Here is a 23,122-nt window from a genome sequence, read left to right as displayed (position 1 = left end):
AAATCACCAAATGTTCAGATTAGAATGAAGCCCAAGCCGCCCTCTATCTTTCTTACAAAGAACTTAAGATGGATTCACACTAGAAGTAGATGAACACCTAAAGAGAAGATGAGTTTTGAGGGAGAGAAGTCGGACCTAGGGTTTAGAACCAAAAAGAATAAGAAAAGACTGATCAAAACCCGCTGCTGGGTATATAAACTGGACAGGCTCGCTCGAGCGAAGACTTTGTCGCTCGAGCGACCAGACACAGAGAAACTACGCTCGAGCCAAGGAAGCCTTGCTCTAGCCAACAACTCAAAAGCTCGCTCGAGCGAAAGAAAGCTCGATCGAGCGAAGAACTCAAACCCTCAGGTCTGCAACAAGACACACGCTCGAGCGAAGGAACTATTGCTCGAGCGAAGGACGAACTAACTCGCTCGAGCGAAGAAAATCTCGCTCGAGCCAAGAATGAACAGCTACAGGTCCAAAACAAACGCAACCATTCGCTCGAGCGAACAACTCCTCGCTCGAGCGAAGAACCAAAAACCTGGACAGCAACACTTGGTTCCTAAACCCAACCAACCTGAAACAAACCTGCCCAACACATCCTATAATTCCAAATGATAAAATAAGGGACAACAACAACAATTATACAATGACAGAATCTACGGAACCTAAGTCCGGATACAATAATCAAGTGGGAAAAGACCGGGGTCGCTATAACCTCCCCCCTTCAAAGAATTTCGTCCTCGAAATTAAGCATAAGTTTTTGAAAACAATTTTTTTTTCATTAGTAAACATCTTAACCCAAAACTGGTCATTTCATCTCTTTATCAAGAGGCATCTCATATTAAATATATAACACAACATAAATCTCAACCTGTATCATTATTATGCATTATTCCTTTCAATGTTAACAATCCCCATATCATATTCAATTGCATGATATATATAACACACTCAGCAATGTAATCAACATATGCAATGCTATACTAAACTTCTATAATGAAGTAAGTTTCAAGATACACCTATTTACCAAAACATACTCAACGTTTTACAACTTAAGACATATGTAAAGCTCTTAAGTTCAACAACATTACAAAATCTAAATACAAGATTACAAATGAATAAACATGTCCGGGTATTTTTTCGCGGACTTCCAATTCACGCTCCCAAGTGGCTTCCTCCACTCCATGATGTTTCCACAAAACTTTTACCAAAGGGATGGTCTTGCATCGCAAAACTTGATCCCGCCTATCCAATACCCGAACCGGTCTCTCCTCATACGAGACATCCTCATCAACCACTAAATCGGTCCAATCCAACACATGTGATGGATCCGGCTCATACTTCCGAAGCATACTCACATGAAACGCGTCATGTACTCCGGACAACTGCGGCGGCAAAGCTAAACGATAAGCAGCCTCGCCAATCCTCTCAAGGATCTCAAACAGACCAATGAACCGAGGGGACAACTTCCCACTCTTCCCAAACCTCATTAAACCCCGTCTAGGTGATATCTTCAGAAAGACATGATCACCCACCGCAAACACCAAGGGTCTCCTCCTACGGTCGGCATAAGATTTCTGACGACTCTGTGCTGTAACAAGCCTCTTATGGATAAGCTCAACTTTCTCCGTCGTTTCTCTCACTAACTCTGGACCCAACAGAGGTGCATCACCCACCTCAGCCCAACACACAGGAGATCTACACGGTCGGCCATACAAGGCCTCAAATGGTGCCATACCGATACTAGATTGGAAACTGTTGTTGTAGGCAAACTCCACCAACGGCAAGTGCCTCTCCCACGACCCACTAAAATCTAGAACACAACCCCGAAGCATATCCTCAAGTATCTGAATAGTACGCTCGGCCTGTCCGTCAGTCTGAGGATGATAAGCCGTGCTAAAGGTCAACTTAGTGCCTAAGGCACTCTGCAAACTCTGCCACAACCTGGCAGTAAAACGAGGATCTCTATCTGAGACGATCGTCACTGGGACCCCGTGCAATCTCACTATGTCCCGAATATACAAGTCGGCAAGATGATCCACCGTATCTCTCACGTGCATAGGAATAAAGTGCGCCGACTTAGTCAACCGGTCTACAACCACCCAAATAGCATCACTACCCCGCTGAGTCCTCGGAAGACCTACAACGAAGTCCATAGTGACATGCTCCCACTTCCACTCGGCAATAGGCAAGGGTTGCAACAAACCCGCTGGCCTCTGATGCTCGGCCTTCACTTGTTGGCAAGTAAGGCACTTAGATACGAAAGCTGCCACATCTCTCTTCATACCCTGCCACCAAAACTGGCGACCCAAATCCCGATACATCTTAGTGCCTCCCGGATGCACCGCAAGGCGTGAATGATGAAACTCTCGGAGTACCTCCTCTCGGCAAGACTCCGGCACAAACAGACAGTCTCGGTATCTCACACTCAGGTCGGAATACACCGTCAAACCCTTCTCAACCTTTCCACCCGAAATCTTCTCACGGAGAGATTCTACCTCAAAGTCACCTCTCTGAGCCTCTAACACTCGAGTCACAAGTGAAGGCTGTGCAATAACGGAAAACAAGGCCGCAGCCTCAACGGATTCGCCCAAAAGTAAATCAAACTCCCCAAGTGCACCCAACATCTCCCATTCTCGGATGGCTATACTAGCTATGACACCAACAGGTTTTCTGCTAAGGGCATCGGCCACCACATTGGCCTTTCCCGGATGATAATACAACTCAAAGTCATAATCCTCTATGAACTCCATCTACCTCCTCTGTCTCAAGTTCAAATCTTTCTGTGTAAACAAATATTTCAGACTCTTATGATCCGAGAATACCTCAAATTTCTCACCATAAAGATAATGCCTCCAAATCTTCAAGGCAAATATAACAGCTGTTAACTCTAGATCATGCGTAGGGTAATTCTGCTCGTGAATTTTCAACTGACGTGAGCCATAGGCAACTACTTTCCCCTCTTGCATTAACACACAACCCAGACCCTCTCGTGAGGCGTCACAATAGACTGTATAACCCAACCCTCTCTCTGGAATAATCAATACTGGAGCGGTGGTCAGTCTAACTTTCAACTCCTGAAACGACTTTTCACAAGTCTCACTCCATACAAATTTGACTCCCTTCCGAGTCAATCTAGTCAAAGGCGAAGCTAATCTGGAGAAATCTTTCACAAACCGACGGTAATACCCAGCTAATCCCAGAAAACTGCGGATCTCAAAAACACTCTTAGGCTGTGCCCAATCCTGCACCGCCTCCACCTTAGATGTATCAACAGACACTCCTTCCCCGGATACCACGTTGCCTAAGAATTTGACTTCTCTCAGCCAGAACTCACACTTCCCAAACTTGGCATACAGCCTATGGATTCTAAGTATCTCAAGCACCACCCTCAAGTGTGACTCATGCTCCTCCTCAGAAGGCGAATAGATAAGGATGTCGTCCACAAAAACGACTACAAACCGATCCAAGAATTCCCGGAAGATCCGGTTCATCAAGTCCATAAAGACTGCCGGTGCATTGGTGAGCCCAAATGGCATCACCAGAAACTCATAATGGCCATACCGCGTACGGAATGCCGTCTTCGGAATATCCTCCTCTCTGACCCTCAATTGGTGGTAACCTGATCTCAAGTCTATCTTAGAGAAACAACGGGAACCCTTCAACTGGTCAAACAGATCATCTATACGAGGCATAGGGTACTTATTCTTAACCGTAGCCCGATTCAATTTTCGGTAATCTATACACAGTCTCAAAGCACCACCTTTCTTTTTAACAAAGAGGGCTGGTGCTCCCCACGGCGAAACACTAGGACGAATAAAACCCTTATCTAGCAACTCCTGGAGCTGAATCTTCAACTCAACTAACTCGGCTGGGGCAAAACGATAAGGTGCCATAGAAATCGGCGCCGTGCCGGGCACCAGGTCAATAGAGAACTCAATCTCTCGATGCGGTGGCAAACCAACAAGATCCTCGGGAAAGACGTCCGAGTACTCACAAACCACTCTTGGCAACACAATCTGAGTCTCATTATCCTCACTAATCGAAAGGTTAGCAAGTACCCCGGTGGCAACACATCACCAACCCGGTCTCCCAGAAAATGAAAATACTCTCCGCTCACGGTACAACAAGTGACCCTCTGGCAGTAGCAATCAATAACTGCCCGATATGACGATAACCAGTCCATACCCAAAATAACATCGAAACCCCTCATAGGCATAACTACAAAGGAAAATGGGATTCTATGATAATCAACCTCTATATCACAACCCCTAACACCTTGTTTTAAAATCAATTCACCCCCAAGAGGTGATACCACACAAATAGGAGATGCTAACTGTGCTAACTCCAACTCCAAAACAGATGCAAATGCAGCAGACACAAAGGAATGAGATGCACCCGTATCAATCAAAACATTAGCAACCGAGTTGCAAAACAAAAAGGTACCTCTCACAACTGATGGTGCTGGCACAAGATCCTGCGCGGTAACAGCATACACGCGCCCAGACGACCTCTGATCAACTTGCTCAACCCTAGGTGCATAAGATTGCTGCACCGACTGAGACGATGAAGCCCCGCCCTGATTGGCCCTCGAGGCCTGACCCGACTGAGCTGGCTGCTGACCCTGAGTCGGCCTCAAACCAGATGCACCAGATGTGCCACCCAACTGCGGGCAATACCTCTTCATATGCCCTGGCTGACCACACTGAAAACACGAGAGTGGCTGACCTCTACCCTGACTCTGGCTCTGAGATCGAGCCGAATAAGATGCTGCTCTCTGAACTCCTCCCCTCTGAGGACAAACTGGAGACTTGTGGCCCAGCTGGCCACACTTGAAACAGGTAATGTCTCCCTGACTGCCTTTCCCCGAACTAACACTCGGTACAGGAAAAGTCGATCTAGAAAAGCTACCCTGAGACTGCTGGGGATTAAAACCCTTCTGTCTCCTACCATCATTCTGACCATCCTGACTCCTCTTGGAGCCCTTCTGCCCTTCCTCCTCCTCCTGCATCATGATTTCCATGTGGGCTGCAGCATCAACCATACGCCCATAATCCCGAATCATAGTTCCCCCAACTCTCAGCTTGAGGCCACGCCTCAACTTCTTCTCAAACTCAATACAACGGCGTTCCTCAGACGCCACCAACTCAGGTGCAAACCTGGACAAACTAGTGAATGCAGCCTCAAATTCGGCCACTGAAGAACTCGCCTGCTTAAGCTGACAAAACTGGTCTCGCAGCTTCTCCCTGACTGCTGGAGATAAGAACTTCTCCTGGAAAGCATTCACAAAAGCCTCCCACGTACCTCCTATACGCCCCTTAGTAAACTTCCACCACTGACCTGCATCCCCCTTCAACTGGAAAGATGCCAAGGTCACTCTCAACCCCTCGTCTTCAATGCCAAGCATCTCAAACGTCTTCGTTGTCTGTTTGAGCCATTCATCTGCCTTAAGTGGCTCTTTAGGATCACCCACAAATTCATCCGGATTAGACCGGAAGAACTCCCTCTTCAGAAAGGAAGGTCCTGCATCAACAGCAACAACCTGAGCTTGATTCTCAGCTCTGAGAATGCCTACTGACTCCCTGAATGCTCCTGCTATCTCTTGAGCTAAAGCGCCCATAGCCTGCTGGCCTACTGGCTCGGCCACATTAGCCTGGCCAATTCCCTCATGAACTGCCGGAATCTCTTCTGGCACAGGCACCTCCTGCCTACCCGCGTCCTCGTCCTCGTCCTCATCCTGACATCCTAATAAAGGAAACAGAGACATTAGCACATTAATAAATGTGCCGAAGCTAAACACTCGCGTCCTAATGCAATGGACAACAATAATACATTCCACGTAAGCACATAATCACATAAGCACCTACGAATTTCATTCCCGGATAATGATAGTCCCAATGCGTTACTATAGTTCCGGTTGGAAGCAGCAGTGATCAAGTGCCTTTCCAACAAGACTACTAGAAACTCAAGGGTCCAATCAACATCCTAGAAACTACATTCCATACCCACATAATCACATAAACATGTTATCACATAAGCATATAACATTACACTAAGTCTCTATCAAACGAGACGAACCCAATGTGATACTAATCACTTCCCACGTACCCAAAGTATTCAAACCCGGTACGCTCTGATACCAAGTTGTAACGCCCTGGAAATAACCCATTATATATATCATTGACATGCATTACTTAAAGAAGACAATATATTAATTCATTCATCAGAGTATTACTAAATAAAGCATTACATGTAACATTGAATAAAATGCCTTACAGGCTTACATCTTTCCAAGCCAACACTTGGATACAAAAATATGAGTTCTAACTCAAAACAAGAAAAGCCCTAGGCTTGAATGTTTACATGTACTAATAAATAAAGACAATTAACTAAAGGTAGTCTTCTTCAAACCAGAAGCCAAACCATCCCAAGCTAAGTCCTTGGAGGTAGTTTATCACCTGAACCTGAAAATGATGTTCCCATAAAGGGTGAGCCACAGCCCAGTAGAAATATACTAAACCACTTATAAGCAATGAATAAAGCAATAGTATTCAACAGATGGTTAACCAAGATAATCAATTACTTCATTTTACAATCTCATGACACTATTGTCTAAGATACGTTTTACTTTCCAATTTTATCAACATGGCTCAGAACCTGGCCAAACTTACAACAGTGAATCACATATATAATATTCACATCCTTCCAATATCAACAAACAAATGAGACTCAAGCTCAAATCAAACACTTCATACTTCCAGATTGATACACATTTTAGTGCTGTATCAATAAAACACTTCTATATAAATAAGCACACATAAAAGTGATGCTAATGGAGTCCATCCCCTATCTCCTCCCAAACAAAATCCGGTTTAGAGGTCCATCCCCTATCTTCCCCTAAACCGTGGAGTACATCCCCTATCTCCTCCCACACACAAAACAATGTATGCAAATGCAATGCTCAATCAATACACGTATTTTCTGTATCAATGCCATAGTCAAAATTAATGACTTAACCAATGTGATTAGTTTCAGTTATTCCTAATCCACATGCAATGTCTACAACAATCACAACTATCCTCTATCGATAGCCCAAAACAGTTATTTCTAAACTGAAAATAACTATGTCAACAATTCAATAGACAAATGATACCACTTACCCAATTACGCCATTTAATCAATGAATTCCATGAATTTAACTCTCTTTTCCCAATTCCATGAATTACTTATACAAATTAATTCAATAATACAACTAGGGTTTTTCCCAAAATTTATCAAGTATCCCCAACATGTTAAAATACCAAAACTTAGAACAAAACCTATATAATGGAGTAGGAAATCCCTACCTCAAAGAAAACAACCCAAATGGAGAAGATAGAGATGAATGCCCAAATTCCAATGTGCTCCAAATCACCAAATGTTCAGATTAGAATGAAGCCCAAGCCGCCCTCTATCTTTCTTACAAAGAACTTAAGATGGATTCACACTAGAAGTAGATGAACACCTAAAGAGAAGATGAGTTTTGAGGGAGAGAAGTCGGACCTAGGGTTTAGAACCAAAAAGAATAAGAAAAGACTGATCAAAACCCGCTGCTGGGTATATAAACTGGACAGGCTCGCTCGAGCGAAGACTTTGTCGCTCGAGCGACCAGACAAAGAGAAACTACGCTCGAGCCAAGGAAGCCTTGCTCGAGCCAACAACTCAAAAGCTCGCTCGAGCGAAAGAAAGCTCGATCGAGTGAAGAACTCAAACCCTCAGGTCTGCAACAAGACACACGCTCGAGCGAAGGAACTATTGCTCGAGCGAAGGACGAACTAACTCGCTCGAGCGAAAAAAATCTCGCTCGAGCCAAGAATGAACAGCTACAGGTCCAAAACAAACGCAACCATTCGCTCGAGCGAACAACTCCTCGCTCGAGCGAAGAACCAAAAACCTGGACAGCAACACTTGGTTCCTAAACCCAACCAACCTGAAACAAACCTGCCCAACACATCCTATAATTCCAAATGAGAAAATAAGGGACAACAACAATAATTATACAATGACAGAATCTACGGAACCTAAGTCCGGATACAATAATCAAGTGGGAAAAGACCGGGGTCGCTATATTAAAACTAAGTGAAGCCTGGGATTTTTAATTTGTGGTTTCTTATTGTATCTAATTCACCCTTTGTAGCATCACTGTGAATGCTTTAAAAATGTTTGTTGAAGTATGTTTAATAAAAATTGGTTTCAAGTGTTTGTTACATTAGTGGATGTATGGGTGTTCCAATGTTAGATGTTAAACTATGATTAATTAATGAGTGTGTAACGCCTCCAAAACAATATAATAAATCCAACTCATAGGCAGAAGAATAACAAAAATAAAATATTTTCATTCATCAGAGTTCGTTTACAAAAGGTAATACATGCAATATGCATTCATAAATGTACATCTTGAATCTATAGCATGTGATGCCAGTTAAAGATCAACAAAATAAATGCCCTACAAGCTTACATCTTTCCAAGTCACTGCTTGGTTACAACAAAAGAGAGTCATAAGCTTTATATATATAAAGCCCTAGGCTTGAACAAACATTAAATACAAAATAACATAAAAAGAGCCTTCGGCTCCAAGGTCCATCCAAGCTACGTTCTTAGAGGAGGCATGTCACCGGTACCTGAAAATGGTTTTCCAAAATAGGGTGAGCCAAAGCACAGTAGAAACAATCTAACACAATATATGAGAATCAACAAGTTATAAGTCTGATACACATGTTCATTATCCAATGACAAAATCTTTTTAACTCTTCTCCAAAGCCATGTTATACCAAACTTGCTTCTCAATTCATTCAGTTTGGTTTATTAGATACATTCGTTTCATTCAACCCATCAACAAATGTTACACCTCTCAAGTTTCCAACAGATGAAATCATCATACAAATACATTCACTTCTATTTGCCATTTTACGGAAATTTCGTCTGCGGGAATTGACACACATGTATATAAATGGTTTTTGGGACTTTCACCCTAGACACATAGCCAACTTAGTTCAATGGAGTCCATCCCTTTTCTTCTCCTCAGAACATGGAGTAGCTCCCCTTTCTCCCTCGCAAATATCATACATATACAATGTATATCATTCATAATCATATTCAATGATAACGGTTAAATGATTAGTTTTAATTTGCTTAATCCACATGCAATGTCTACAATAATCATAGTTATCCTCCACCGATAACCCAAAGCAGTTATCTCTAAACAGATGTACAATCTCTATAATAGATAAATCATCAAATTTCCATAGGTGAGTGATTGAGCAAATCCAACAACACCATTCATGTACACAACCTCCCAATTTCACATCTCCATACCAATTTTATTATTTGTACAAAATAATTATTCAAGACATTTTAATGCAAAACTCCTCATTTTCCAAATATAAACCCAAGAGCCAAAATCAACTATTTTGACACAAAATAACCTTACATCCAAACCCTATAATCATTTATATAACACCCACATAGAAACCCCTCTTTTCAAACTTGAACCCAAACCTTAGGTTTGCTCAAAACATGCCCAAATCCCACCATTTTCACACAGCAACCTATAATGAAGTTAAAACTCATATGAAGGTGTAGAGAGTCCCTGCCTCAAGTTTAGAAGACCAATGGAGCAAGCACAAAACTCCAACGACGCGGAAACCAAATTTCAATCGGATCAAAGTGAAGCTCCCAAGATACTCCACCCTTTTTCCAAAGACACTAGGGTGGAGAGATGAATGGATCTAGAGAAAATGTAGAGAGAGAGAGTATTTTAGAGAGAGAGAGAGTCTCACTTTAGTGTTTTTGGAAGACATGATCTGAAAAAGTGATGTAAAAAGTCATTTTCACAATCTGATATACGCACAGTCTGCTCGAGCGCAAGAGTTGACGCTCGAGTGTCAGTCCCAAAAAGTTATTCTGCTCGAGCGCAAATTACACACCTCCAGTACTTTTGTAAACAACAGACAAATCGCTCGAGTGGAAGAAAGGTCGCTCGAGCGCCCACCCGGTCGAGCGTAAGAAACGCCGCTCGAGTGTGGAAAACACCCTTCCAGTACTTTTGCAAATATGCAAAGTACTAAGAGTTTGCAAATCTCGCTCGAAGCGCAAGAAAAGGCTGCTCGAGCGGAAGACCAAAATTCTGGGCAACACAAGCTTTGAAAACCAAGCAACCAACCTATTCCAAATACACTCAACACATTCAAATAACCAAATTTAAGGAGGAATAAAGAGCAACAGACAATGGATAGCATTCAGAAACTATAAACTCGAGTCCGGACTACCATAAGTGTCGGGTTAAAACCGAGATCGCTATAGAGTGTACGTAATTGTGTTAATAGTTGAGAATCATAATTTGGTGGTTGTAGATGGGGGTAGTGAGAAGGGTATGGTGTGACTGTGGAGGAGTGGTGGTGATGACGGTTAACAAGTTACAGAGGGAGGAAAGGGAGAGGATATAGAAGAAAGGAAGAAAAAGAGAAGAGAAAAACAAAAGAAATGTAAAATTTTCATTATTTTGTAATTTTGTTTATCCAATTCTCACGCTTAATGTAAGTCATTCCCACTTTTTTCGTAAATATTTATTCCAAATCTTTTTTGGTATTGTACAGATCCAACAAAAGGACCTGAAGCCATGCTTATTGCTGGATTATGCACATTAGGATTAAGATTATAGTAATATTGTGAGTGATGAAATTGCTAGTGTGGAGGTATTAGACTCAAGATATAAGACACAAGATAATTTTGTTATTTTTGTCTAGTAGAAAGTGAACTCTTATGAGATAGGATTAGTGATATAAACCGTCATAAAAAATGCTAGTCTCATTTTTTTTTTTTCCAACTAAACATGATTTTGGAGGGGCCTACTAACTCATTATATTGGTTTATTGTCTCAATAATTAAATCAAAAGAAAGGAGAAATGAACAGTTATTTTAAAATAGAGGAACAATATTTATATTATATAAAGAGTAGTAACATAGACACATAAAAAGTAAAACAATAATAATAATACAAAATAATGTGTCAAATTTTGATTGCTAGCATTTTAGTTTATAGTTTGGCTTGCTGCAAGCTTCTAAAAATGTTAAACGTAGAAATTCTATTTCAGTTTCAAATTAAATAACTCAAATACAGAAATGCCAACATGATATATATATATATATATATTGATTTATTTTTTATAATGCCATTCAATTAAAAATAAAAAAGAAAAGAGAAGAAAAGATGGTGTTTCTAGAAACATAACTACAATTAAACTATGATAGTGTACAAATAAATGGCATGTGACAACATGTCGCCTTACACTAACAAATTGAAGTTTACTAAATCCTCCTGTTGACAAATATTCGACAACATTTATGAAATGCCAATTATAAATGGCTGGAAAGACAAGACGGTGGACATTTTAACAATAAGTGTTGGCTAATCTAATTGTGGTGTTTCTAAAGCTTATAGCATCATTTTCTAAACAAAAATGCTAGAAATCCCAAAAATTCTATCAAATGTCTCATATGGGTATAAGACCCACATTTAGTGGATCCTACACCCATGTGAGACATTTGGTAAAAATATTTATAGAATTTTTGGGATCTCTAGCATTACTTTTTTCTAAATGAGAAAAATAAAATTTCATATGATCCCAAGAAATATTGAACAAACTAAGATTTACAATAACTTTATTGCCGAAGACATTAAATTACAACGGTCCAGTTTGAAGTCTATCTTAATGTTAAAGGTGTTGGGGAATGTTCAAAATGATTTTCAAAATTTATAGTTTAGTTTTGGATGTTTTCAAAACCTTATTTTTCTTTGGAAAGTTAAAAATAAGCTTGGAGAATTTCTCCCACATTGCAAAGAGAGGAAAACATGGAGCACTTAATAAAATGCTACATAGAATATTCCTTTGAATATGGAATTGTGGAATGGTTGCTAGTGTGTATGCACTCACACCGCAAGGATGCCCACACATGCCATGCATACGTGCGTGGTGTGGGCAGTGTGACGTTTGATGGCGCACTTTGCACTTCAAGGCCCCGTGAGGGCGCTTTCCTATTTGCATCGGATGGGTTGGAGCAATGACATGGATTCAACATGGCATGGGTGATGTGGAATACAGTTAGCTCCGCGTGGCAGTGATGTGGCATCCGTTGGTGATGAGTCAACCAACTGATCGAACAATTGCGTGTCCGATCTGGAGCGGTTTGATCATAGCCATTGATTGGAGATGTGCTCAATCGTACAGATGAGATAGCACCCGATCGTGATAAGGTATGAGTTGTCAAGGCATCTATTCGATGTGAGAATGATCTGCACCATAGATCATCGATCAAACAGTTATGTCCTTTGATCGTACATAGATTGTCGATCCAACGGTCAGATCTGATCGGATGCGATCAAAAGACATGCCCATTCGATCTGATGCATCAAGGCCTATAAATAGGCTATGAAATCAGCCATTTTAATGCAACCAAACATCCAGAAAGCATTCCTGCAATACTCTCTCTCTCACCCTCTTGATTTAGAGTTTTCGATTAGGAGTTTCTTAATCAAGATTCTGCTTTTCTTACTGGTAATAAAATTCTGCAGACTTGATTATTAGTGTCTTGGTTTTCTTGATTATATCAAGAGTATTCTGATTTACTATCGTCAGTGTAGATGCCGATAGATTTGATCTTTAGATCAGGCTTCATTGTATCCTGGAGGCGAATTTGCTGTAACCCCCTGTACACCTTTTGGTGGCAAATATTATCTTTAGGAAAGTGACTAAGTATCGCGACTTGAAGCACCAAATTTCTGTTCTACATAGACAAGATTATCGCCAAGTTTTGAAGACTCGAAGACCACCAACTGAAGAATTCAAGGCGAATTGTTCCAAAAAGTAGATTATTTTGTTATGATTGGTGGATACCAACATAAATGTTGTAGTATTTTTTTTATCACCAAAAAAAAAGTATATTAATGAAATTGAAAAGGTACAAAGAGAATTACATCGATAGACAAAGCCAAGGCATTAAAGCTGCATCATAGCGTAAGGAAGGGTCGATACGAGTGCTTTTAGGTTGGTGGCAAAGGTCACGGTTGCTCAAGAAAGAAATGGTGATTTGGGAGGTTATTCATTTTGCGATAATGTGGACTGTATGGAATCTGAGAAATGAATGCATGTTCAATGGTGCACAACCTGATTGGGAAGCTACAATGGATTTAATCAAGATTCAAGTTGCTTTGTGGGTCAAGTTCAAGAATAATTTCTTAGAATTCAGCATCAATGACTTTTTTTCCTTTTCTTTTTTGCTTGCAGCTTATGCTTAATAGGGGCATATGGTTGGGGATTTGATTTCTACAACTTCATTGGTGTGTTCAAATGGTTTAGGTGAGTTTGTGTCCCGGCTGCTGCTGGGATAGCTTTGCATCCACCAATGTTTGTTTCAAGATGTGGATGCTGTTGGAGTTTTCTACAATGGTTGTGGCCTCTTTTTGTGTTGATCTGTGAATTTCTCTTTGGTTTTGTTTGTCTTGTAAAATTTGGCTTTGATGCTCGACGCACTTACCTCTCTTTTTATTGATGTTGGTTTTTGGAGTTTTTCTATGTACATTAAATTTTCATTAGCAAAAAAAATTTTCATCATTAAATTTCTTTGCTACTTTAAAAAAAAACAACTTAAGGAACATATCTTAACTAGATCGTTACACTAAGTCAAAGCAAAATCACATGCAAACACCTAGGAAAACACCCAACCGTTGACGATAAACCGACCATAACAACCAAATTATGATTGCCAAGCATCGACACAATTACGTACACCCACTAATTAATCACAGTTTAACATCAACATTGGAACACCCATACAACCAATAATTTTACAAACACTTAACACAAAATTGAATCTAACTTTTATCACCTTTTTTTTTAACAAACATTTTTTACACATCCAGTATTGTGATGCTCAAGATAGTGAATTAAATACAAGAGAACACAAATTTTGAATATATAAATCAGTGAATACGACTCTATTGGAGCACCCATAGACTGAAAATTTTAATACATATCTCACTTTTATAGCCTTTTGTCATATAATACATATAGCGATTCCAGGTTTTATCCCTTGTTGTACAGTGATCCGGACTTGGACCCGTGGATGTTAGCAGTTGTTTATATCTTGTTTACATCCTTTCGTACTTTGTATTTGAGTTATAGGATGTGTTGGGCGTGTTTTGAACAGGTAGGTTGAGTTTTGGTCTCAAGTGTAGTTGCCCAGGTTTTTGGTGATACGCTCGAGTGGATAATTCTGCGCTCGAGCGAAGTTTGGTTTTTGGGTTGTCCGCTCGAGCGGGCCTCTTGCGCTCGAGCGTGGTTTACACCCTTCCAGTATTTCGTGCCCCTGCAAAACTTTTGCAGGTGTGTTTTCTACGCTCAAGCGGGTTTCTTGCGCTCGAGCCGGTCGCGCTCGAGCAGGCTTGTTGGCGCTCGAGCGGGTGGTTCTTTTTCTGAAAAGTTCTGGGAGATGAAAATCTACGCTCGAGCGGACTTGTTCTTCGCGCTCGAGCGGATGTGTTTTACTTTTGTTTCTTGGAGCTCGAGCGAGTCCAGATTTTTGTGCTTGACGCTCGAGCGTTCTATTCTCCGGTCGAGCGGGTCATACGTATATGAGTCATCTGCTGGGTAATTTTAAATCACTTTTTACATTTCCTTTCTCTCTCCTACTTTCCCAAAATCATTTTTGAGAGCCTCTCTCTCTAGGATCTCCCTTCTCTCTAGGGTTTGATCTAGTTAGAGTGTCCCCCTTCCCTTCGGCCTTTGTAAAAAGTGTGTGGATCGTCGAGGGCATCATTTTAATCCGTGGATCTTGGAGTTTAGAGCATTTTGGTTTTCTTCAACTTCCCCGTTTGAGCTCTAACTTCGAGTTAGGGATATCCTACTCCTCTTTATAAGCTTTGTCTTTAAATTTTAGCATTTTGATATGTTGGGGGTTGTTGGGTAATTTGAGAAAGTTTGGGCCTTTATGTAATTTTACAAAAGAAGGGGTTTTACTTATATAAACCTATATGCATGTTTACCATGGAGAAATGAGATAAATGTTGGGTTATTGATAGAAATGGAACCTTAGGGTTGTTTTGTTAATTATGGGAAATTCCCTAATTACATTGATGAATTAATTTGCGAAATTAATTTTGAGAAATGAGAAGTTGAATTGAGAATGTTGAAATTGGGAACGTACGGGATTAAAGGGTGTAGTTGGATCATTTATCACTCACCTAGTTGAAATGTTGATATTTTATCCATTTGGTGCATTTATTTTCTGTTTAGAAATAACTACTTTGGGCTATCGGTGGAGGATAGTCTTGATTGTTGTAGACAATGCATGATGATTAGGCAAACTAAAACTAATCGATTGAGTATGCTATCGAGTATAGCGGTTGGAATAATACATTAACTTTATGTATTGATTGATTATGTATATGATCTATGTTTATATACATTGTGTGTGGGAGGAGATAGGGGATGTACTCCACGGTTTAGGGGAAGCTAGGGGATGGACCTCTAAACCGGATTTTGTGTGACATTGATACAACACTACAATGTGTATCAAGTGTGGATTATGGAAGTGTTTGAATTGATTTGATATAGCACTAAAATGTATATTCTTATTAATTGTGAAGTATAGAAGTGTTTCTATGTGTTATTGATACAGCACCAAAATGTGTATCCATCATGAATTCGAAAGTGTTTTAAAGATGAGTCTTAATCTCATTAAGTTATTTGGCTAGGTTCTAAGCCTTTTTTTCACACTCAAAGTTAAGAAAGAAATGGGAAATGAAATGTAACATAGACTTAAATGTCATGAAACGGTAACGTGTTATAAGTGGAAATATAAGTGTGGACCATCTATTGAATGCTGTTATTTTAGTCATTGTTTATAGTTGGTTTAGTATATTTCTACTGAGCTGTGGCTCACCCTTTATGGGACATCATTTTCAGGTACAGGTGGCATGCCGCCTCCAAGGATATAGCTTGGGAGGCTTGAGACTGTTGGGCTGTTTTGTATTTTTGATTGTATTACATGTATATCAAGCCAAGGGCTTTCTGTGTATAGAGTTAGTACTCCCTTTTTGTAACCAAGTGTTGACTTGGAAAGTTGTAAGCCCATAGGGCATTTACTTTTGATGTCAACATGTAATACATTTTGTAAAGACTACTCTGATGGAATATATTTATGCTTTATTCACTTATGTTTAAGCATGCTATTGTTGGATATTTATGAGTTTATTTTGAGGGCATTACAATACACTTTAACAAGTAATTTTTAACACATACAATGTGAATGGTCTAAGAGACAATTTTGAATTTTATGACCTTTTGTCATATAACACACTTTAACAAATATTCTTAACACATCCAGTGTGAATGCTTCAAGAATCCCGAAGATTGAGGTTTGGAGTGTGGTTTGCTTTGTTGCTTTTACTTGTATGCTTAGCTTGAATTCATAGCCATCCAAATTCTTCGTCCATTTGCCTCTTTTCAGATTGGAGTCCTGCTAGTCAACCCGGAATTGTTATGATACATAAAAATGAAAAAGAAAATATTTGAGAAAAAAAGATAGTTAAATCGAAATGGAGAGGCAGATGGAATTACTAGCCTAGTAGAACAATTGGATGTGCAACTCCATCGATGGGCTTATGAAACAAATCACAAGCAAGACGATCGATCTCGATCATCTTTAAGTGATCGACCCTTGGAATGATCTAGTTCAATTTCAGTAACAAAAAAAAGTATCAAAAATTAATCACAATCAAAGAAATCAAGTACATATATGTAGAGATCCATACCAGTATTCTGGTAAAATTGCTTATTCGCTGATTTCATCGATGGAATTTTCGAGACTCTATGTTCATCTCCATCTCCATCTCCATCTCCATCTCTATCTCCGTCTCCATCTCCATCTTCATCTTCATCTTCATCTTCTCCTTTGTTGATGCTGCTACTCATCATCTTAGCAACCTCAGTTGGGTTCGGTTGGGTTGACTATTCTTGCATTCTATATATACACATTCGTTGGTGTTTCTCTACCTCGCTTTTTCCACAAAAAAGGTATCCCATTTAAGATTTGGTAAATACTCATAAATGTCAGTAAAGACTCATTAATATTGTGAGATTATCATAATAAAAATATATATATTTAAATGAAGTGATTTTAAATTTAGTAAAATTCCTTGGAAAAATATTTTGAAAAATGCCTCGTGGATTTTTCTTTTTTGTTAAGTCATTTATGAAATCAGTTCTTATTGTCTAATTGGGATAGAGATAGTATGTTTTAAATCAGGTCAAAATGCGGACGTAATCTGCATGCTTAGTGTAATAAGTCCGCGGGGGACCTCGCTACAGCTCGGACTCGATTTGTGTCACGGTTCTAAGTTTGAACCAAAGAGTCCAAATCCGGCAAATCGTTTTGAGAAAACAAATTTTTTGAAAGAAGTGCCAAACATGGACTGCTTTGCCAGATACAGAGTCGCCACCTAAATGTTTTATTTTGGGGAAATTTAGGAAACCCTGACTCGTTTGCCTAAGGCTACGTGTCCGTCATCACCAAAGTTGCCTCGGCTCGGGAACTTGGGTATGATTGGGGAAGGTCACTTCGTGAGCACCCCCGCTCGCCCGATCAAAGATCGGCCTCTACTAACCATGATATCTATTTTTGAAAATATTATGTGTTCTTATTCCGGTTATTAGCCTAGATTACTATGTGATGCGCACAACATACAAGTATAGACTAGGTCGCCTGAATTGGAACAAAACATTTCATGTTTGTTTGTTTGAAAATGGTTTGATGGTGCTACTTGCAAGTAGGCTAAGACGTGGATTTGCCACCCTCAGGTGGGTTTAGAAAACATGATTTTGCCACTATCTAGTGGGCTTAAAACATACATTTTAACGAATTGCTCCAATTCAAATAACCCAACCTTCACCCACAGGCATTCAGGCAGTTATATCACATAAGCATATAGCCTCATGGTAAGCATGCTATTCATGGCAGTCACTCACACACATGCAAGGATGCTAAAGCATAAAACTTACTGAGTACTCCAAGCCAAAACAGAAGCTAATTAGAAATCCATGCATGATCCTAACTATACAGAAATGCCTAATGCAACACATGCAAAGATGCAACTATAGCAGGCTCGGCTATTCTAAACATGGCATATGAAATGCTACAGCTAACATGTATTCAACTTGGAATTGAAAATACAATGCAGTTAGTATGATGCGCCGAGCCCGGTGCATGCAAGACAGATGAATGAATGCAAACATGCTATCATACTGTATGCTAATTGAAACATGCCCTAATCTAACCATCATAAGCTGGTAAATAAAAGGAAAGAAAGACGTGGGGTTGGAAGACATACATCACACTCACGCACACTTATTACAATTATGCCCTCGCACAGAGGGTCCGAAAGAATAATATACAGTCCCAAATGAAAAAATAATACAGTCCCAATAAATACAAAAATCCTAATTAATTTACAAATTAATCTACGAAAGCTCTAAACTGGAATGCAAGCCAGGGACTGCCTTGACTTTGATGAATGATGTATTTTTAGGCTGCCTTGCGCGAAAATCCACTGGGATGCCCCGATTAGCCTCTGTTTTGCAATTATTCTTGGAAAGCGCGCCAAGCTCCGAAAGGTTGCTAATTCTTGATTTGCCATGAAGACTATGCCTTTGACAACTTTTGGACCAAAATGTAGCACTCCTAGGCTCTGAAGAACAACCTCAAGCTGCTGGAATGGAGGATGGAAGGGTGAGGCTATGGGTTGGTGAAGAAATGGGTGTAGGACTTGAGAGGTTTTAGGCTTAGAAGTGTAGAGGGAGAGAGATATAATATGGGAGCTCAAGGGTGATTTTTCTAACCCTTATTACAGAGCTGGGAGGCCGGTTATATAGGCCAAAAGAGGGGGGAAAATGGGGGGAAAAATGGAGGGAAATGAAGCCAAGTTTCCCTCCAAAAGTTGGTCTCCCCGGATACAGAATCTGGAGGGAAAAGGAGGGTGTATTTGCACTGTACTTGATGCAAGGATTCTGACTGGCCAGTTATCTAGGGTTTAGGTGGCCGGCCGGCTACCTCCTATGGCCGGTCAGCTAGGGGTCAAAACGGTCAAGAAGCATTAGTGGCCGGCCGCCCCAAAAAGAGAGCCTCTGATGTGTGCACAACACAACCATGTGGTCAAACACTGGAGACAGTGAACCAGGAGAGAGAACAACCCACTTTTCAAAAGGGTTCAAAAGGTTCAAAAGCAATTACTGGCCGGCCACCAAATATTGGTGGCCTCCCAGATGTGTACATCACAAATATGGGGTTTAGGGTGCAAGAAAATGGTCCAAGGGTGGTCAACATTGGCTTTGAAGTGAGAAAAATCGGGCGACGGAGGGCGATGAAGTGATAAAGTTGGCTGTCTGAACAATTACTGGCCTCCCGCCTCTCTACAACCTTCTTACCAATGAAACAGAGGTCCTTGCCAAAAATGAACCCAAACCGATGCAGAATGAAGGTTCGGGGGCCGAAACACGCAGCCCGAGGCCCCAAAAACCGGTTGTTAGGCACCGAGAGTGGTGTTCGACCACGAAGTTGGTCTCTCGGACCACAGTGTCCCTCAAAAGGGAGGAAATAAGGTATGTGCCAAAAACCGGAGCAAACGGAGGTGGTTAAGCGGTCCCGAACCGAGGCGCATGGCCAACGACTCCGAAAAACCAAAAACCGCACTCCAAACGGGCAAAATGGCCTACGACCACGAAACATAGCCTATGGCCACTGAGAGATGATCTACGAGATCTCTCCCTCCCTTCGGGAAGAGAAAACAGAGAAAACAGAGCCTGGTTCGCAAACCGAGGCAAAGCACAAAAGAGTCCGGAAGTCCGGAGGCAAGGCTCACAGCCGAGACTCTGAAACTTCAGAACGAGCACAATATGCACCATCATCAAGCGCTCAATCGGTGATGTCTGAGTCTTAAGGTCGGTCAAAAATAGGGTGTCTACAGTTGCCCCTCTTTGACAGAACTCGAAAGTCACACGTGACGGGAGTGCATGTCAAAGCCCAGAGACAACCCATTTTTGACAAAGCCGAAGACTTATACAAACAGGCAAGACAACAGAGATGCTCCCGCAGGCATGCCCGCAGGCAGGGGGCAGGATGCAAAATGATATGCACAAAGCCAGACGTAGCTCATGATCATGCAAATGCAGCAAGCTGTAATGAGGCAAGTATTCGCAAATAGATGCAACAGTTTTAAGCAAGAATGCAAAGCAACAACTACATTTCATGCAGTTAGGAATGCAGAGAATTATTCAATTCTCGTCGCGTCTCACACGGAGAAGATACGATACCTGCACGATTCGTCTGGTCACACCAGCTTCAAATGAACCGTACATACAATATCGTGCCTGCAAAATAAAGAAAATCAACGAGCACAACACATCTAACAACATATGTTCAATGTGATATCGAATACAGACAATCGCGGTGCTGATGGAAAAACGCATCGCAATGCGGGAAGGAACGCGCGTGATAACGCGAGCTTAAGCATGGAGGTTCGGTGATATCAAAGAGACGTGCATAACAATGCAAGCATGTGCATGAGAATGCAAGTTATGTGCATGATAATGCAGAACAAGCGTAAACCAGGATGTATGTTTGTCACAAAACAATGAGCAAGGAAATGCGCGTTTCGGCGAGGGCGACTCGATCGTGGTCTCCGGTTCACCTCCCGGAGAGGTTACAACATGTTCAAAAGGATATACCCCACTTTCGATGAGTAAACGATGAGACATGCATCGGAAGTTGAAGCTGAAGTTCCGGCGGAGCGATTTCGTGACAGAAAGTGCACTTTTCTTGTACTTTTTCAGGTCTCGGGGACTTCAATCCTCCCTAAAATTTGCAGGGACCTTGGGGGGCATGTGGGGAACACCACCAGCCAACTTTATTGGGAGAGGGAGGCCACCGGCCAATTTTTGAAAAGTGATTGGCCGGCCTGCCAGAAAAAGTGACCGGCCGGCCACTTTGGCAAATCCGGGGACAGTTTTGTCTTTTCAGCCTCTTTTCTTTAAATACACTTATCCAAACACTTTGTGCTCACATGTGCAGCTCCGAAATCCTCTTCTCTAGCTTCCCAAACCATTTTCTCCCTCAGATCTGTGCTCTATACGCGTTTTCCAACGTCCCACGCAAGTTGTTTTCGCGAAATCTTTTAGTTCTAAGCACTTTGAACCGATTAAATTTTGGTTTCGGGGCTTCTTTTCTCATTTTCGCCACTTGAGGTGAGTTTGTCTCAATATTTGGAAGATTTTCTCGGGAGTTGACTTTTGTTGACTTTTTCATTTCCCGAGAGTTGACTTTTGTTGACTTCTTCCAATTTTGGCTCATTTTTGCCCCTTTTTGCAAATTTCTTGAAATTGCGGGGCAATTTCCCCACGACGGAGGTTCTCCAGGTGCCAAAGGCGAGCCTGACATCATGTCTTTTCCCCCGAGGGTTCGCCCCTTCATCCCCGAGAGGTATGACCCACCAGTACACGTTCTCCCGCGGGCTGTTTTCCATCATTTCACTGATTTCGACGAGCGAGCACCCGGGGATCTCCTTCTGCGGGAGCCAGAGTATCATCTCTTCCATGAGGCACGAGAGGTATTTACTCCATTTTTACCTTTTCTGTAACGTATCATGAATTTTCTTGCATTCTGTTTGCATTCTGAACACACGGTCCAATCACTTGAATCCCTAAACACCCAGCCCATAAATTGATTGTGAAAACACGGCACACATCGGCTGAGGGTTGAACACGCAGCCCAACACAATGATTTTCTGAACACACAGCCCAAATTGAAGGTGAATACGCAACACACACTGATTGAGAGTTGAACACACAGTCCAAAATATTGATTTTCTGAACACACAGCCCATATCACTGATATTCTGAACACACAGCCCAAAACATTGATTATCTGAACACACAGCCCAAATTGAAGGTGAACACACAGTGCACACTGATTGAGAGTTGAACACGCAGTTCAAAACATTGATTATCTGAACACAGAACCCAAAACACTGATATTCTGAACACGTAGCTCAAAACATTGATTATCTGAACACACAGCCTAAATTGAAGGTGAACACGCAGCTCAAAACATTGATTATCTGAACACACAGCGCACACTGATTGAGAGTTGAACACGCAGCTCAAAACATTGATTATCTGAACACACAGTCCAAAACACTGATATTCTGAACACGCAGCTCAAAACATTGATTATCTGAACACACGGCCCAAATTGAAGGTGAACACGCAGCGCACACTGATTGAGAGTTGAACACGCAGCTCAAAACATTGATTATCTAAACACATAGCCCAAAACACTGATATTCTGAACACGTAGCTCAAAACATTGATTATCTGAAAACACAGCCCAAATTGAAGGTGAACACGCAGCGCACACTGATTGAGAGTTGAACACGCAGCTGAAAACATTGATTATCTGAACACACAGCCCAAAACACTGATATTCTGAACACACAGCCCACACTGATTGAGAGTTGAACACGCAGCCCAAACACTGATATTCTGAGCACACAGCCCAAATTGAAGGTGAACACGCAGCACACACTGATTGAGAGTTGAACACGCAGCCCAAACACTGATTTTCTGAACACGCAGCATACACTGATTGAGAGTTGAACACGAAGCCCAACTTACTTTACTTTGCACGCAGCCTATTCATTTTATTTGCACGCAGCTTTATTCATTTTATGCTGAAACATGTATCCATCCTGAATGCAGGTGACTTCTCGCACTGTGCGGGGGTATGGCTCTACCGCAGCGAGAGATTGGTATACCGAGCTCCCGGAGGCTGTTCGGGATTTGGTTGACTTAGCAGGGTTCGGGCCCTTCTGTACCGGGCTATCTCGTTGTCCTGCCAGGAGGACGCTGATGGCTGCCTTAGTGGAGAGATGGTGGGAAACCACCAATTCTTTCCATTTTTCTACCACGGGGGACTTGACCATGACCCCGTTTGACTTTGCTGTGTTGACTGGCCTTGACGTGGGAGGTTGGCCTATCCCTTACGACGA

Source organism: Camellia sinensis, chromosome 8 (assembly GCF_055761805.1).
Source record: "Camellia sinensis isolate YWXY chromosome 8, ASM5576180v1, whole genome shotgun sequence".
Lineage (NCBI taxonomy): Eukaryota > Viridiplantae > Streptophyta > Magnoliopsida > Ericales > Theaceae > Camellia > Camellia sinensis.
This window is presented reverse-complemented; position numbering follows the sequence as displayed.